The sequence below is a fragment of the Hermetia illucens genome, chromosome 5, assembly GCF_905115235.1.
Source record: "Hermetia illucens chromosome 5, iHerIll2.2.curated.20191125, whole genome shotgun sequence".
In the NCBI taxonomy this organism is placed as follows: domain Eukaryota; kingdom Metazoa; phylum Arthropoda; class Insecta; order Diptera; family Stratiomyidae; genus Hermetia; species Hermetia illucens.
The window spans coordinates 9,611,865-9,630,593 of NC_051853.1; positions in this window are offsets into that span (position 1 = coordinate 9,611,865).

The window sequence follows — 18,729 nt, forward strand, 5'->3', positions numbered from 1 at the left end:
ATTTCCGTGCAAAGATATTAAACCATTCCAAGGACCATCCGTACTCGTGTAGAAGACGAGCGCTGCTAGGGAGACTTTCCCACTAAACTCACGAAGGAATCATGGCTTTCAGGGAAAAATTTCGGGTTTTTTTTGCAGTTCACATGATTCACCTGCTTTCCACCATTATCTGTAGTATCTCGGTCGTGAGGTGAGGGTGGTTGAACGTGAATGTGTACGATGTCATGCTATGGGAATGGTCAAATGATGGGGTGACGCGGGTTGTGGTGGTTTATCTTTCATTTTCATGAAATCACATTTACTGTGATGAGTACGCAATTTGTGAAAACGAAGTGGGTGGAAAGGCTACCATTAGGTCTTTTGATGATTCAGAGAAGCAGTACCTCTTCCATAATGGTGGCGCCACATATTACGTGAATTATCTGTGTGGCTTTGGTTTGCGGGACCATAAAGTTGTACAAACTCATACTATATGGCACGAGCCATACGCAATTGCTTATTTCCTTCATAGTAATTTGAGGACAAAAATAAGTATTACCTAAAATGAAGTGACCAGTTAGAAGTTTTCACCCTATGTCAACAGCATCAGAGTTTACAATTCTTAATATTTATTGCTATAAACTGAACATCCCTTTTATAGGACAGGAAAGGTTTTCATCCACAAAATGAGATATGGTGGTTCAACGACATTGTACATATTTTGGCTAACTTAAACGCCGTGGTAGTCGAACACCAGCCTGTCGATCTCCTTGCCCGGGTTCGAATTGCATCCCGATTTATTATGGTTTTTTCTGTTTGCTTTTGTGCTGATGCATGAGGCAAACCTAAGGCATTCTATAGTGGCAGCCCCCTGTACTCCCCACCCTTCCAACAAATGTCAACATTAGGACCAACTTCGGAAAGTACGAGACCTTTCTTTTGGTACCCCACATGACTGCAAATTGGAAGCTGGGTCCTGCTATTGTTGGCTAGGATTTAGCAAGTCCATTTACCTACATACAAAATACCTCCTGCTTTAACGAATCTACTACTAATAAATATTTTGAGCAAATTTCCGGCTGTGTACAAGGAATAATGCCCCCCAAGACAAGCTTGAATGCGCTGAACAGTAGGTCCAGCCAATATTGGATCACCAGTTTACGTAGCTATTCTGGAATACCGTCAGTTCCTATTGGTCTCCTATTTTTCATAGATAGAATACCAGGGCGATTCACGGTACCTTTCATGCTGTTGACTTGGAGCGAAAGTGTAGGGAATAATGCCTAGCTCTTGCTTTCTATACTATTTATCGTGATGCGGAGTCTCCTTTTAGCGGACCTCAATGGAACTATTCTGGTGCATGGCACTCTGCATAATTTGAACGCAATGCCAAACGGCGAAGTTTATGGCACTCCTTCCGCTGCTTGGTAACTTTTGTCATCCATCATCGTCCTAGTTATCACCCCACGATAAAGCCCCCAGTCATAATCCTCTCAATGATCCACGCGCAGGGATATCTAGAGGCTGGTTTATACCAAGAGATATCGGCGACCCTTTTAAACTCAAATCCCCCCAAACTTCTGCCACATTTCATCATCATCATCAAAAAAAGCGCAACAACCGGTATCCGGTTCAGGCCTGCCTTAACAAGGAACTCCAGAGATCCCGGTTTTGCGCCAAGGTCCATCAATTTGATATCCCCAAAAGCTATCTGGCGTCCTGACTTACGCCATTGCTCCATCTCAGACAGGGTCTGCCTCGTCTTCTTCTTCTACCATAGATATTGCTCTTATGGACTTTCCGGGCTTGATCATCCTCATCCATACGGATTAAGTGACCGGCTCACCGTAACCTATTAAGCCGGATTTTATCCGGAACTTGACGGTGATGGTATCGCTCATAGATTTCGTCATTGTGTAGGCTACGGAATCGTCCAGCCTGATGTAGGGGGCCGAAAATTCTTCGGAGGATTCTTCTCTTGAACGCGGCCAAGAGTTCGCAATTTTTCTTGCTAAGAACCCAAGTTTCCGAGGAATACATGAGGACTGGCAAGATCATAGTCTTGTACAGTAAGAGCTTTGACCCTATGGTGAGACGTTTCGAGCGGAACAGTTTTTGTAAGCTGAAATAGGCTCTGTTGGCGGACAACAACCGTGCGCGGATTTCATCATCGTAGCTGTTATCGATTGTGATTTTCGACCCTAGATAGGAGAAATTTTCAACGGTCTCAAAGTTGTAGTCTCCTATCTTTATTCTTCCCGTTTGACCAGTGCAGTTTGATGTTGTTGGTTGATTGGTTCTTGGTGCTGACGTTGCCACCATATACTTTGTCTTGCCTTCATTTATGTGCAGCCCAAGATCTCGCGTCAATCAGCGCCTGCTCGATCTGGACGAAGGTAGTTTGTACGTCTCGGGAGGTTCTTCCCATTATGTCGATATCGTCAGCATAGGCCAGTAGTTGGCTAGACTTAAAGAGGATCGTACCTCTCCCATTTACCTCAGCATCACGAATCACTTTCTCCAGGGCCAGGTTAAAGAGGACGCATGATAGGACATCCCCTTGTCGTAGACCGTTGTTGATGTCGAATGGTCTTGAGAGTGATCCTGCTGCTTTTATGTGGCCTCGCACATTGGTCAGGGTCAGCATAGTCAGTTTTATCAATTTCGTCGGGACACCGAATTCTCTCATGGCCGCGTACAGTTTTACCCTGGCTATGTTATCATAGGCGGCTTTAAAGATGGTGCATATTCCAACAGTTTTTCCATCGCTTGCCGCACAGAGAAAATCTGATCTGTTGCTGATTTGCCTGGAGTGAAGCCTCTTTGGTATGGGCCAATGATGTTCTGGGCGTATGGGGCTATCCGGCCTAACAAGATAGCGAAGGATATCTTATAGATAGTAGTCACCAACGTGATACCTCTATAATTGTTGCACTGTATGATGATTTTATGCGTGGTAGAGATAATGCCTCGTTTCCGGTCGTCAGGCATGGATCCATTGTCCCACACGTTGAGCATAAATTGATGAATTACTTGGTGCATTTGGTCGCCTCCATATTTCCCATCAGCTCCTGGCGACTTATGATTTTTATGCAGATGAATTTCACGGACTGTTTCTTCTATACTTAGGGGTGACAGTATTTGTCCGTCGTCTTTACTTGGAGGGACCTCCAACTCGCCGATGTTCTGGTTATTGAGCAATTCATCACAATACTCAACCCATCGCTCCAATATGCCCATTCTGTCGGAAATCAGATTTCCCTCTTTGTCTCGACAGGATAAGCATCGAGGTGTATAAGGCGTCATCTTACTGACTTGGTCGTAAAACTTCCGCGCCTGGTGCGGTTGCTCCCTGCGCTTTTCGAGTTTACAGACTTGTTGGTTCTCCCAGGCTTCGTTATTCCATCGCTCCTTCGCTAGCCGGACTTAGTGATAAGTCTCTGCGCGTGCCCGCGTTCTATGACAATGCAACACTACTCGGTATGCAGCATTCTTCCGCTTAGCTTACTTTCATCGTCGAACCAGCCATTCCAACTTTTTTTGCGACTTGAGGTGGTTGTGAAGACCATTTGTCGATGCTTCATCTCCAGGACCTCTGTTGGCTGCCGTTATTGCGGCACTCACTTCTTAACTCTCGCCTGATCTTCAGCGGTTATTCTAGGTGGATCCGAGTCTATATAGGCCCCCCTATATGTTCTGACATTCATCAAGGCTAAAAGGTGGCGATATTCGATTAACATGTGGTCAATTTCGTTGAAAGTCCCGCCTGGAGAGACCCACGTTTGTTTTTGGGCCGCTTTCCACGCAGACCAGGTACTTCCAAAAACCATTTCATGTGACGCCGCTAACTGAATAATCCGTGGTGCTGACTGCTGAAATCTGCAAGTATGACTTTGATATCATACTTGGGGGCTTCGAGGGTCCGCTCAACTGCCTCGTAGAGTCTGTAAGGGCATGAACGTTTATGAGGCTTATATTTCTAAATTTTCCTCGGAAACGCGGAGTGGATAGCCTTTCGCTTATATTTTCAAAGCCGATAACAGCAGGTTTCATTTTTTGACTGTTTAGGACACCTTCTCTGAGCAGATCCTTTACTGGATGACCACTACAATTTATGGTGTAGCGGCTCTTCTCCAGTAAGCCGGTCCCTGTCCTGCGCATCTTTAGTAACACTGTTGCATCATCCTTATATTGGGACAGGGTATCGGCTAGCTGCTAGGTAACATTCGATCTGTACAGCGAGCGGACGTTCCATGAAAAAATGCGCAAATCGTTATTCCGTTTTCGTTGCCGTTGTGTTGTCAGTTTAGTCCAAGGCTTCTTTTGTGGCTTCGTACCAAGCTAACATTTACATTATATTCTCAAAAAGTGCGGCAATTGTTTTTTGCAAAAATCATCATGGTAATGCAGGATAATGCAGGACTACCTTGATGGTTAAGCCTGTCGATCTTGTTGTTTCATGTTTTCCACCAGTGAGTGTGAAGAAGAATTCCTGGGGAATATGCTCTCGGCTCGGTTATTTGCAGTTGGTCCCCTTATTGTAGTTTCATGGGAGTTGTGCTTGTGCCCACATCGCGGGCGGAGCTCCATGTGGGCACAAGCGTGGAGTTGGCCTGTAGAACTCAGATGCCGTAGTGTCTTCATATAGGCCTTGTATCCACTGGTGGGAATGTTGAACCTGCACTCAGTATAAACCTATACTGTTGTACCAGTCAAAACAAATCTCCGATTGTGGTCTCCAAATCAATTCGTATGCGAAGAGGAACGTGGGGTTAGCCTAACACGGCATCTATTCGCGTAACACCATCAGGAGTTAACTGCCACCGACACTTAAGTCGGAAGAAGATCCTAGTCCCCTTAACTGATCCAATACCACCGCTTTCTTACGTCCGATTACTTTGGATATCGCCGCACTTAGTCGTGTAGCATCACCCATGTCCTCATTCCCAAGAAACTTCGCCTTCTTCGCAGAGCTTTGCGTTGCCTTCGGCTGAGAGCCCTCTCAGTTTCACGGTGTCCAGACTGCATGGATCTAATTCCACAAGCCAGAATCAAACCAGTTGCGCTCACATCACCAGGTTCCCTTTCTTCAGAATTTCCTGGTAGAGGCGGAGGAAAAGATTCTGACAGGCAAGGCTATAGTCCCTTCTCCTTTGCGATTAAAGTTTTCTTCTGCCGAGCCTTCCTCTCCCGTATTTAGAAGTTAGGCAACGATGTCACCGACAGGCCGGTCATCGTCAGGTTCCCAGTTCCTCTCATTAAAGGAGTTGCTGTACTATCCTTTCTGGCTGACCACGCCGTAGACACCAGGTGTAAGTTTTCCACTTAAGTGTCCTGTCTCCCGCAAATTTCTCCGTTGGGGAACACGAATCTGGAGAGGCCAACAAAATTCGTGCCTCCGCTACGACCTGACTTCTCAGAGTCGCGGGTGGATTCGATGTCTGCGACTTCTTACCAGTTGGAGAGTTACAATCTTTTGTTTCTATCTTCATGAGTTTTTGGACACCCTTAGTGAAGTAATAAAATACCACAGGCAGCGTGAGGAACGCACTAACCCGCCGTGCATTAAATAGTGGCGATTTCGTGAGAAGAAAGAAGAAATGATCTCACTTACGCGATTACCAACCATTACGAATGTGAAAGAATCATGGAACCAAATGAAAGACACGATCCACAAAGCAGCCTCTGCAACCCTCGGCGTCACCAAGCCGGGTAATCGGTACATCAACCGAGATATTTGGCTTTGGAGTGATGATGTTGAAATGAAGGTCCGTGAAAAAAACGCCTCTACCACTCTCGACGATAAAACACCGGTCAATTGGCAAATTTATAAAAATGCCCACCGGGAAGCAAAGAAAGCGGTCGCTGTCACCAGAGCCGACCATTACAAAAATCTTTACGATAAACTGGACACTCGGGATGACGAGAAGATCTGCATCGAGTCTTGCAATAATGCAGACGAAAATGTTGCGTTGGACTAGTGGCGTGACACGTTTTAATTACATCCGAAATGAGGATATCCGCGATCGATATGGGTTTGCACCGATCGTGGAAAAATTGCGAGAGAGGCGTCTTCGATGGTGTGAGTCCTCGAGTGTTTTACGTAGGTACTTGTCATGGAGACTTAATCCTACGGTCTTCTAAAAACACGGATTGATTTTGTGACCACAATCAGAGCACCGCTGTGACAAGCAACAACGGTATCAGTCTATACCAAGTGCATGGCTTACCATTCCATTGATGGATGCAAGATCTGTCAAAATCTCTACCGAACTAAGAAGTACGGCACCCGTGTTGAAACGCAACACCACGCCGAGGCACGAAGGTCTCTTCTCGATTGAGCATAACCACAACCCCGATGAAGCTCCCACTTGGGGGCCAACCGCAAACAACTGAGCTGTACTCACATACAACGGGAGTTCACCCGAAGTATGAGAGTCCAGGGGCTATCCCGGTTCCCATGGTACCAGTATACCCCTGGTAAGGTTTCGTGACTAATTGTCACTTCAGATGAGTCCCCGTGCAGACTCAGGTCTGATCGCCCTGATTAGGCCTTTGGAGCATTCGCCTACTGCATCACGGCCGACAAGCCAAAGTGAATACAGCGTCTCCCGGTGCCACCACTATGGAGGTTCTCCTCGGCCACTTGATTTTGGTTCATTCGACAGGGTTCCCGCTCCGTCTTCCTCACCGCCACCTCTGAGCACCACGCGTCTTCGATGGTAAGATCACGCAATTCGCGCTAACGAGAATTCACTTGATCTGAACCCCGGAGTCGATGGTAAACGACCAAAAGGCAGGCCGAAAAAAACGTTGGCTTAATACGCTGGATGGGGATTTTAAAGCCTCTAAATTGCATCCGGATTAGGCGTTTGACAGAGCCAAATGGCGAAACCGATCACGATGAGCTATATCCGGAATATTCCGTTGGACAGAGGACTTGACTGCAATGGGCCACTTGGGTCTGAGTGCTGATAGGCTTTGCATCTTTCCCACCTCACACACGAATTTCCTCAACTGTTGTGATCAATATTCCTTTTCAATCCCTGTTGCTCCAAGAAAGCCGAAAATCCTGTAAAATCGTTTACTGATCTCGTTAAAGATATTTTCAGGTTTTGTACAATATCCACCCATTGAGATCCAATTTGGGTAATTAGCCTTAAAATTTTCAGCTCTTTAACACCAGCAACCACCTCAACTGTAGAGAATGACACAAGCCGCAACTCGGGTCAGCCAACACTCTGAAAAGTTTCCAAACGAGTTTATTATCAAATTCCAGCCAAAAAGTATTCTTGAATTCATCGTCAGCCTACATTAGTTAAATGAGCGCAATAAAATACGTCAAATTACTACAGTACGTAAGAAAACCTGATCTTTTGACCCAATCCCACTGGACACACTCAAATAGATTGACGTCTATTTATATTCCATTTAGTGCGGGGTCAATAACTCCAGCGATTTGGATGAAAACATTCCTGGTCTAATGCAAATCTATGCAAATTTCCGATCAAAGTGATCTGCTAACAATACAAAATTTAATTGGTGGATTCGATTTAATTAAGAAAGCAGAACCCACTGGTAGAAGGTAGTTAACATGCGTAGCATACTTGGATCTCGGTCAAAGATGAGACATCGTTTGACTCCGGAAGTGGACAAATAAAAATTCATGAGAAGAAAGAGGAGAAACTGGACAATGTAAGCGGATGGAAATATGTTAATGGAGATATTCCCGGTCGTTGGGGCAAAAGATATTCTCATAATCTGGAAGTAGTTTTCATTTCGGTCGTACTCAGACCATACATATTAGGTAACCATCGCTAAAATATTGGGTGATCTATTGGATTGCAGAACATCTAAGATTCCGAAGTCTCAGTTACTTCGAAGTTTTGGAAGCATTCAAGAATATCTTTCTTCTCGATGGGGCTCCATACTTTTGTCTACATGCGCTACCAGTTTTCCAAACAATGAAATTGATGAGCAGTTTCCAGGCAGGTGCTCATTTGAATTTTTATGTTGATCTCATGTCCTCACATGAAAATCATCTAAACATATTTCAGCCATTCGGATAGCATTCACATGGGCTTGCGTTAGTGTAGATTTGAGTGAAGATACCACGAGATATCCTAAGATGACGCGGCTGCATGGAATCCCCTCGTACAGGAATAGCGTGAGGGGCGCAATTACGTTTTTTTTCGTTATCGTTGACCTCAAAAGTAGTGCCACGGAACCACGCGCCACGAGGCGAAACGGTTTAATAAAAGGTTTCTCGCGGGATGATCAGGATCATCAGATACATGCATCTGATCACTTTTATTGACTCCTTCCTTCCTCAGGTTCATGTCGGCAGATGATGCTTCAAAAAAGCAATTTATTCCGACTACGAAACTGGCGCGAGCTACAGTACCTTGAAAATGATTTTTTTTTATCTTGAATTGGCGTCAGATGATGATAAAGGACATGTATCTCCAAAACAGGTTAAAATTTCGTCGTAGCATTATCCGGAAATACAAGTCGATTTTTCTTGAGCCTAAACCTTGGTATTGTAATACTCAACTACTCAACTGCGAAAATACGGAGGGAAGTTAAATTTGCAATGAAAAATTGGAATCTTGCAGATTTTATGGTCTAATAGGAACCGAAAACTTTCGCTCTCATAACTGAAACGCACTTGCAATTTCAGTTGTGCTTATAGCAAGCAATAGCATTCATGCTTGGCTAAATACTAACCGTTGCGCACGCATCTCTTTCAATTAGTATCTTGTATCTTGTGCAGAGATGCCATCTGCAAGTGCTGTGCACCGATAATCGAGATGCGATGTGGGCAACATCTTCTTCCTTCATTGCATAGGCATTTCTTACCTTAAGACAACTGGTCATTGGACGGTCTGCTCCTTCAAGCGTTGCATTCGGCGGTGCCTATTAGGGTGAACTACGACATTAACTGCTCACAACCGTACATAATGATACTCCCTTTGAGTTCTGATGTTAAGTAAGGCAGATGACGATGAGTCTGCATCGGGAGGTGAGGACCCTTCAGATATGAAGTCTTCACGTTCATTCAACTTCATCCACGCTGTTGTCTGGTGTTTCTTTATCTTTAGGTTAGAAGATAAACGAAAATGTCCGTTTAAGACGTAAGAGTTAAGAATAACTAACACGGTAGGAGGGGTAAGCATTAGATATCCGTCGAATTTCGGTATCACTTGTTATTGTACCACGAATTTCGACAAAATATTTGCATTAATTCGGAAACCAATAATTCAATACCTTTTTGTCAGTTGCATTCAATTTTTCGAAAGAGACTGATCGCAGATCGTGTGAAACAAAACCTTATTAAAATCGCTCCAATGTCTGTCTGTCCGTCTTTTTTTCTGAAGAGATGGAAATCTCTAAAATATACTGGTCTGGATAGACCAGGGTGTGGCGTTTTCGGGGCTATCTCTAATAATTATTGTCTAGATTCCAATGTTTACTCAAATTTTACTTTATTTTCTTCACTTTCTTATTTTTTTTAAATATCACATGCTTTGTTTTTTTGTTTCCTTGGGTCGGCGGACGTGAGCTGAACCTCTTTTCTTCTTTTGGCAAATGTCAAATGCCATAATTGACATTTCTTCCAGCCGCTACCAGGCCACCTATCGATCTTGCTGCGCCCATTAATACAGCGGTGGAGGCGAATTCACAATGGTGCCCCAGGTTCGCACCTCCGCTACATCGTCACATCACCTCGCCCCCAGGTGAAACCACGCGATTTCAGCGAATCAAGCCTTCAGCCTCGGCAGGGAGAACCACTTCGCCCGCCCTGCACGTTGAGCTTGGATTCGCTTCTATCAAGCACCCTAAAGGGACCTTCCTATGGTGGTTTGCAGCGGCTGCCTAGGGGCGTCCACCCTGATCAGGGCCTGGCCACACGTCTTGAGATCCTGGGGGTGTTGACCTCCGATGTCGCGTGTCGGAACGGTAAAGTCGGCCCCATCTTCGAAATCGCGTCCCTAAGCAGACGCAGCATTCCCGAGTCGTTCTGATGTCCAGAACAGGATCGGTAGGGAGGCATAGATTCTCCTCGCAAACCATCTCCGCTGGGCTGCAAGGAGGCCGAGGAAGACGAAAGGCAAGGACCGTGACCACGACGAATCGTCGCAAGCCATTAGAGTGGCATTCAGCGTCGATGCCAACGTTCCAGCATACCATTGGATTGTAGATGGTATGCAGTAGTTCTATGCCGTTTAAAGCCAAGGAGCTTTCCGAACTCCGCGAAAAGAGTAGATTCGAATTGCATTCCTTGGTCCGTGATGATGACAGCTGGAACACCAAAGCGTAAAACCCATTCTTGACAGAGGGCCTCGGCACATGATTGCGCTGTAATGTCAGACAGAGGTATTGCTTCAAGCCACCTCATAAGCCTGTCGATGTTTGTGAAGTAATACTTAAATCCGTGCAAATCTCGCAAAGAGCCGATAATGTCGAAATGGAAACTCCTTGAATTTATATTTGGAATTTACCTCCAGGATCTGAAGCTCTGCGTCGTCTTTTTGAGTCTCGGCGATTGCCGTATAATCGACCGCGGCGGGGACTGTGACCTCCGACAGACGTTTTGTCGGGCTTTTTTCTAAGCGCAAATGTAAGGGACTTGTGGTCCATGAACATAGTGAACGGCCTGCCCTCAAGGGAGAAACGGAAGTATTTTATAGCGAGATACGCAGCGAGTAGTTCACGATCGTAGGCACTGTAGTTGCGTTGAGCTGGATTGAGCCATTTTGAAAAGAAGCTCAACGGTTGCCAGATTTGCTTCACTGGTTGGTGCAGAGCGGTGCCTACCGCAGCATCTGAAGCATTGACGAAGACAGCTAGTTGCTTCAACAAGCTGTTGTTTGACAATCTCAAACGTATAGACGACCTCAGCAGACCACGCAACCTCGCGGGAGTCTTTAGTTTTGGGCCCAGACAAATAGGCGTTGAGGGTCGCTTAATGATGAGCGATAGAAATTTAACATGTTCAAGAACCTTCGCAGATTCTTTACCGTAGTTGGTAGCGGAAAACTCTTAATCCCTTCAACCTTTTCTCGATCAGCTTGGATACCGTCAGGGGTAACTGAGTACCCGAAAAATGTTACCTGCTTTTGAAAGAATCTGCATTTTTCAGTCCGGCCTCGAAGAGATGTTGAAAAATACACTTGAGATGCTCTAAGTGCTCAGATTTGGAAGCGGAAGCGACCAAAGCATCATCCATATATACGGAACAAAAGTTTAAGTTTCGTAAAATAGAGTGGATGAACCTCTGGAAAGTCTGCGCAGCGTTGCATAAGCCGAGAGTCATCATCGTGAATTCCGGAGGAGTGTGCGAATACGATAATCAGAGAGTGTCATCTCGGCAGGTAGACATCTTCCCTAACGTCTGTAACGAGGTTGCGGGGTCTATTAAGGTTTTGTTCTGGAAGTCAACCGGTAGCCCATAGTGACACAGGAAGTATGCGCCTAATATGGGATGCTGACCACCTGACACCTACAATCCCCACTGACAATCGGATGAGAGTGAATACTGAAGCCATTCACAACACAGTCCTCCGTAACACCTATAAGTGGGAAATGGATGCCGCAATAACCGCAATCAACAGAGATTCTGGAGATGAAGCATCAACGAATGATTTTCACAACCACTTGAAAAATGTTATCATTGACATGGCCACAAACATACTTGGCCCCGGTCGCAGAAAAAAGTCGGAACAGCTGCTTCGACGATGAATGTAAGATAGTAAAGAAAAGGAAGAAGGTTTATCATGAACTCCGGTGAGCGAAGAAGCGACTTCACAGACGGAAAAAGGAAACCTGAGAGAACCAACAAGTCTGTGAACTCGTAAATTATAAGGAGCAACTGCGCTAGGCGCGGAAGGATGAAGCTCTATATACCTCGATGCTCATCCTGCCCAGAAAAGGAGGGAAATCTGATTTCCCATAGAATGGGCATATTGGAGTGATGGGTTGACTATTTTGACGAGCTGCTCAACAACCAAAATTTTGGCTAGTTGGAGATCCTACTGAAGACAGGTTAAAGAGGACGCATGATAGAGCATCCCCTTGTCGTAGACCGTTGTTGATGTCGAATGATCTTGAGAGTGATCCTGCTGCTTTTATATGGCCTTCGCACGTTAGTCAGGGTCAGCCTAGTCAGTCTTACGAATTTCGTCGGGATACCGAATTCTCTCATGGCCATGTACAGTTCATCAAAATACTCAACCCATCTCTCCAATATGCCCATTCATTCGGAAATCAGATTTCCCTCTTTGTCTCGACAGGATGAGCATCGAGGTGTATAAGGCTTCATCTTACTGACTTGGTTGTAAAACTTACGCGCCTGGTGCGGTTGCTCCCTGTGCTTTTCGAGTTCACAAACCTGTTGGTTCTCCCAGGCTTCCTTATTCCGTCGCTCCTTCGCTAGTCGGACTTCGTGATAAGTCTTTGCGCGTGCCCGCGTTCTATGACAATGCAACACTACTCGGTATGCAGCATTCTTCCGTTCCGTTGCTAGCTTACATTCATCGTCGAACCAGCCATTCCGACTTTTTTTGCGATTTCAGGTGGTTGTGAAGACCATTTATCGATGCTTCATCCCAGGAGCTCTACTGACTGCGGTTATTGCGGCATTCATTTCCCTCTTGTAGGTGCTGCGGAGGGCTGTGTTGTGGATGGCTTCAGTGTTAGTTCTCACCTGATTGTCAGAGGGGATTCGAGTCTATATTGGCCCCCCTATATGTTCTGACATACCCAAGGCTGAGAGGTGGCGGCGTTCGATCAACACGTGGTCAATTTGATTGAAAGTGGTCCCGTCTGGAAAGGCCCACATATGTTTGTGGACCGTTTTCCGCGCAAACCAGGTACTTCCAACCATTTCGTGTGGCACTGCTAATTGAATAATCAGCAGTCCGTTATCATTGGTATCCCTGTGGCTATGGCAGCCAACGTATCGCCTGAATACGGGTTGCTTCCCTACGAGGGTTCGTTCTACTGCCTCGTAGAAAGTATCTTTCTCCGACTCTGCAGTCCTCTCTGTAAGGGCGTGAACGTTAATGAGGCTTATATTTCTAAATTTGCTTCGCAAGCGCAGAGTGTATAGCCGTTCACTTATGTTTTCAAAACCGATAACAGGTTTCATTTTTTGGCTGACTAAGAAATCTACTCCGAGCACATGCTATACTGGATGGCCACTATAATATATGGTGTAGTGGCTCTTCTCCAGGAAGCCGGTTCCTGTCCAACACATCTCCTGCAATGCTGTTACATCGTTGCCGGTTTGGTCGTCGTTTAATCCGTCCAGTCCGAGGCTCCCGTCTTGGCTCCGTAACATCGGTTTTCCGTGTAGGGTTGTCAGCCCTACCCAACCCCCAACTTGGAGGACCAATTTGTCCCGTTTTTAGGCGCGGGAGACTCGCCTTCATCCTTCTCCGTCTGCAGCTTTTCGTTAAGAAAGAGCTCCCAGTGGACACCACGTGGAGATGGAAATAGGGTTTGGTAGTAGAGCTGTTGGTGTTGGTTCAGCAGGCGTTTCCCAGGTTTAATGCTCCATCGTGGGTACCAATCCACGTTTCGCCCCGGGATCTATACTACCCTTTGACCACTTTATTTATTTATTTAATGAGGACAATACACAGAAAACAAATTCCTTATTACATATTGTCCTCAGACGGAAGAGCAAGTCAAAGGATCCAAGCTGGAGGGCGTTGTAGGACCGGCATAGCCTCGGGATCGGAGAGTGGAAGTAAATCTCGAGCTCGCGAAGGGTATATCAAAAATGTCCGCACTACGTGTGTTATGAGATAAGGCGATACGGAAAATAATATCCGAGTTGACGGAGCAGTCCGTCAGACAATTGCAGAGTTTGAAAAGAGTACACATATCAAGGAAAATACGGCGTTGCTGCAGGGAGGGGAGATTAAGGGTACGAAGCCGTGACGGGGAACCCGTGGAGGGTTCTTTTTGTAAAAGAGGGTCCGGGTAAATTTACGTTGTACAACTTCAAGAGCGCGGCAGTCACGAATGCGGAAGGGGAACCAGACTAGACAGCAATATTCAAGGATGTTTCTGACAAGGGAATAGAAGAGTGTTAAGAACGACTGAATTGAGGGAAAGTCGGAGGAGGAACGTAATATAAAACCAGACATTTTGGAAGCTCTATTGATGATATCAACGAAGTAGGAATTGAAACGAAGTTTATCGTCGAATATAACACCCAGGTCTTTGAAGGAGGTCAGTAGTGAAAGGGGTTGTCCACTGAGAGAATAGGAAAAGGATGTTGGGGAGGGGCACATCCAGTGGCATTTGTTGACATTCAGTGTTAGCTTGTTGACCGAACACCAACGGACTAGATTATCAAGGTTGAACTGTAAGAGAGCACAGTCCAACGGAGACGAAACAGAGCCAAACAGTTTAAGGTCGTCTGCGTAAAGCAAATACGGGCAGGTGAGGATGGAGGCGATGTCATTGATAAGAAACAGGAAGTGTAGGGGGCCAAGTATAGAGCCTTGGGGAACGCCAGAGGAAGAAAAGAAGGAACCAGTTGAGTGACCATGAAAAGAAACTTTGCAGGAACGGTATGAGAGATAGGAGGAAAGCCAGGAGATGACTGAGGGAGGGAAGTCTAGTAATGGAAGTTTAGAGAGGGGAATGTTATGGTCAACGGTATCAAAGGCTTTAGATAAATCGGTATAAATAGCATGTACCTTCTGTCGTGAATTCAAGCATTTAGCAACAAAGTTGGTAAAAACCAGAAGATTTGAAGTCGTTAATCTATGTATCACAAAACCATGCTGCTCTTTGGCAATGAGGTGACCGAAGTGCGCGGGCAACCAGTCGTTGACATATCTTTCCAGAATTTTGGAGCAAGAGGAGAGAAGAGAAATGGGGCGGTAGTTCACAGCAAGGGGAGGGTCTCCGCTCTTGAGGATAGGAATTATAAGGGCCTCTTTCCAGAGACGGGAAAAGTAGCATTCATCTTGACTTTTGTTGTAGATTATACCCAGGGGGAGGGAAATGTGTTTTCTACAGTTAAGGAGGAAGAGATTAGGAAACCTATCCGGGCCAGATCAAGTTGGGTACGAATGTTGGCAGGGAGGGGAAGAAGGGACATAACAGGAGAAGAGATCAGACAGGATATTGTAAAAGGTGTTAAGAGCTTGATCACACGATGAGTTGCTTAATATATGAAGTTGAAAGACACTAAAGCTGAGTTCAGACCGTCAAAATTGGTTTTGGGGAAGTTGAACTTAGAGGGTTTACGCTTGCTTTTGGATTTTGAACGAAGGAGCTGCGCTTCAAATTCAACAGCGGGGTGGTGAGCGTCAGTTTTGACATACGGGGATGTGCAAGGAAATAAAAGAGGTGGCGTTCGGGGAAGTTGGAAAGAAAGAGAGCGGTTGTGCCGCCCAAGGAGGTTTTGGTGGTATTGAAATTCAGGGCAGAGCAGGCAGGAGGGAAGAATGGGAGAGATTGTTTGAAGGAATTGGAAGGCTTGGATGATTAGGCCAGCTGAGCATGGGGAGGTTGAAATCTCCCCAAAGGAAGAAAAGGAGGGAAGGGAATCCGACGGTAAGGAGTTCAGACAAACTGTCAAACAATTTTTCATACAGGTGAGAAGGGCTAGCACAGGGGACATATACACAAGAAACAATGAACGGTAGGAAATTGGGCGGGGAAACACGAAGAGCAACACAATCAAAAGTAAAGCCAAAGGAGGAGAAGACGAGTTCGGCGGGGAGTGTATATTTTATTGCAATTAGGACCCCACCGACGGTGGAGTTACGACAAGCATCCCGGTCCCTGTCACAGCGGAAAGTGGAGTACCCTGCGAGGAGCTCGGAGCTTAACATGGCATCGTCCAGCCAGGCTTCGGAGATACAGATGGCATGGTGATGCTGAGTCAGCGCGGATAAATTGAAGGCCCCCAGCTTGGTTCTTAAACCCCCAACGTTCTGATAAAAAAGACGGACAGTAAACATGAGACAACATAGTGAGATCAGTTATAATATAATCTTACCCAGTTTCTCCCGGGGCATGATGGATACCGCCAAGCCCTGTGAACGTCTAAACTGGACACCTCAACCGATTCTCAAAACAACCGTATATGAATATTGTACAAACGAACCCTAAATTGGCATTGCGGGACCTTCAAATCAAATGGATATTGTTCCACTTTTTTGCCACTGAGTGGGTATAAAAAGGGATAACCATATCTTTTCAGCTTTTGGCTTCTCTTCTATCATATTAGCACATCAATTTAAAATTAGAAAGATCACGTGCAAACTTTAGATAATTTAGCCCAAATACCGAGAAATCAAGCTGAGAGAACTAAATGCAGGGCGGATTATGAGCATATCATAAATTGGTCCATAAAAGATACGTATATGTATCATATAACAAAATCGTTACTACAAGTGATTGAAGAAAATCATTTTCAGATAAAATATTCATTGAAAAGACGAGATTCCAATAATGAACACCAAGAGAGCAGCTAATCAGCTCAAGCTGAAATTGAAGCAAAGGAGGTTTATGGTAGGATCTGGTCAAACTGTAAAGATTAATATAGAACCAGGGGATTTCAAGAAAGATAAGAAAGTCAAATATAAGAAAAAAGTTCTTTAGTCTCTGCGCACATGTATATGTACGTGTATAGATTGGGTTCTATCCTCTATTCGACAACGCCCTGGAAAGTAAATAGACAACATTCCGCAAAACACAATTACTCAAGCCAGCATGTATCAATGATTCACCCAAACCAGTCCCCATCCCTCATCGTAACGATATGAACCTGACTGAAAATCTTCACAAAAAACCCCATGAGAGAAGCGTTTATCTCCGAATGGGCGCTGAGACAGTATCCAAACATAGATTTTTCAGGTACGTTATTGAAAATAAACAATCCAATTACTGGAGTATCTTATCTTGGACAAATAGAACGTTGCCGCTTAGTCATATTCCGGAGAATAAAGTCGGCACATCGCTCGCAGATTGTCTCTCCAAGCTAGTCTAGATATCTTCTAAAATTGCTTATCAGACTGCTTTTAGGAATCAGATAAACATTCATAAATCCAGTACCTTGAAAATCGATTTATGCCAATTTTATAAAGGATTTCATTTGAGAAAATTGCTAAAAACATGTGGTTATAGGCATTCGTCACTCTGCATTCCAGGTATAGATACAAGTACACTTATTAATCTATGAATCACCAATCGATAGAATGATTAAGAAATCTTTTAAGTATTCAAAAGATTGGTGGCTTTAAACTTGTCGACGTAGAGTAACTGTCACACGCTGCTCAAGTAGAAGATAGTAAAGAAGGCTTTCTACACTCCATCAATAGTTTTTTGGTGCGAATCCAGTTTGCTGATTGAGATATTTACGGCAACTACTGATAATAATGCAGATATAAATATTGGATATTGATGTTTGGCGCTTCCCAGAATTTTCATTGAGAATAGGCCCCATTTCCTTGATGTGCTCCCGATAAATAAACGAGTATTTTTACAAATAAAAAGGATTGGCTAAATCTAATCTTTTGGATGCCCCTAATAAATGGTTTGGTTTAATCAGATTCAATGAAGATAATCACCAATTGATGATAACTTTTGACTTACATATTACGCTTACATGTAAGCGTAGTGAGGATGAACCCACCCCTCCCCCTCTTCGATATTTCGAGTTCAACGTAACCCATTTTGACGACTGATTGCTGTTTAGAATTGGGAATACCATTAGGTTGTTGCACATGAGATGGCCGATTTGCCAATGAAGTGAAGTTAGTTGCGATTCTGCTGTATCAAACCACCACCGGTTGGCGCTGTTGGTGTCGGATAATGAAATGTAAATACTCCTACATTAATCAAGGAGTCATTTCTGATCCCCAATCCTTAGTCCGTATCCACGATACCCTATCCGACCCTTACAGTCCTCCCGCATGCATCCCCAAGGCTCAGTTCTGTCAGCAACCCTCTTCTCCCTATACATCGCCGATATCCCACTCCAGCACCCTAACAACTCCTCCCAAGCAGTCAAAACCATCCAATACGCCGACGACTTGATCCTCTGCACCTCTTCCCGGAGCATACAATCCGCCCAAAACCGCATCAATACCACAATCCGAACCCTCAACAAATTCCTCCAATCCTGGAAACTCCTACTCAACCCCTGCCAATGCGAAGCCATCGTCTTCCGCGGTAGAGCGACCTTAACCCGCAAGATGCTGGCCGACACCCGCAACCTCACGATCAAGATCGGACCATCCACCATTCCCGCCGTCCAATCCACTAAATACCTGGGAATAACCATGAACTCTCGCCTGTCATCCGTGCCCCAGGTAAACTCCATCCTTTCAAAGACCCTAACAGGCCTAAAAACCCTATGGCCCATCCTCAAGAGAGACTCCGCCATCCTCCCAAAAGTCAACCTCTTCTGCTATAAGCAATTGATCAGACCAATAATCACGTACCGATTCGTCGCATGGTGTGATGTCTCCTCAGCCCAGATGGAGCGTCTACGGGTACGTCCCTGTCCCAATCCAGGCTCCACCCAAACCTAGCCGTCTATGATGAGATAAAGTGCTCCCGCATAGACCAGATCCTCCTTACCTCGCTGACCAAATTTCTCAACAAATGCCTAACCCACGAAAATAACCTCATCCAATTCTACTCTCACACACGCAGCCACATCACGGACCCATCATACCGCCACCATCCCCTCCCTTCTGACCTCCTAACCCTATC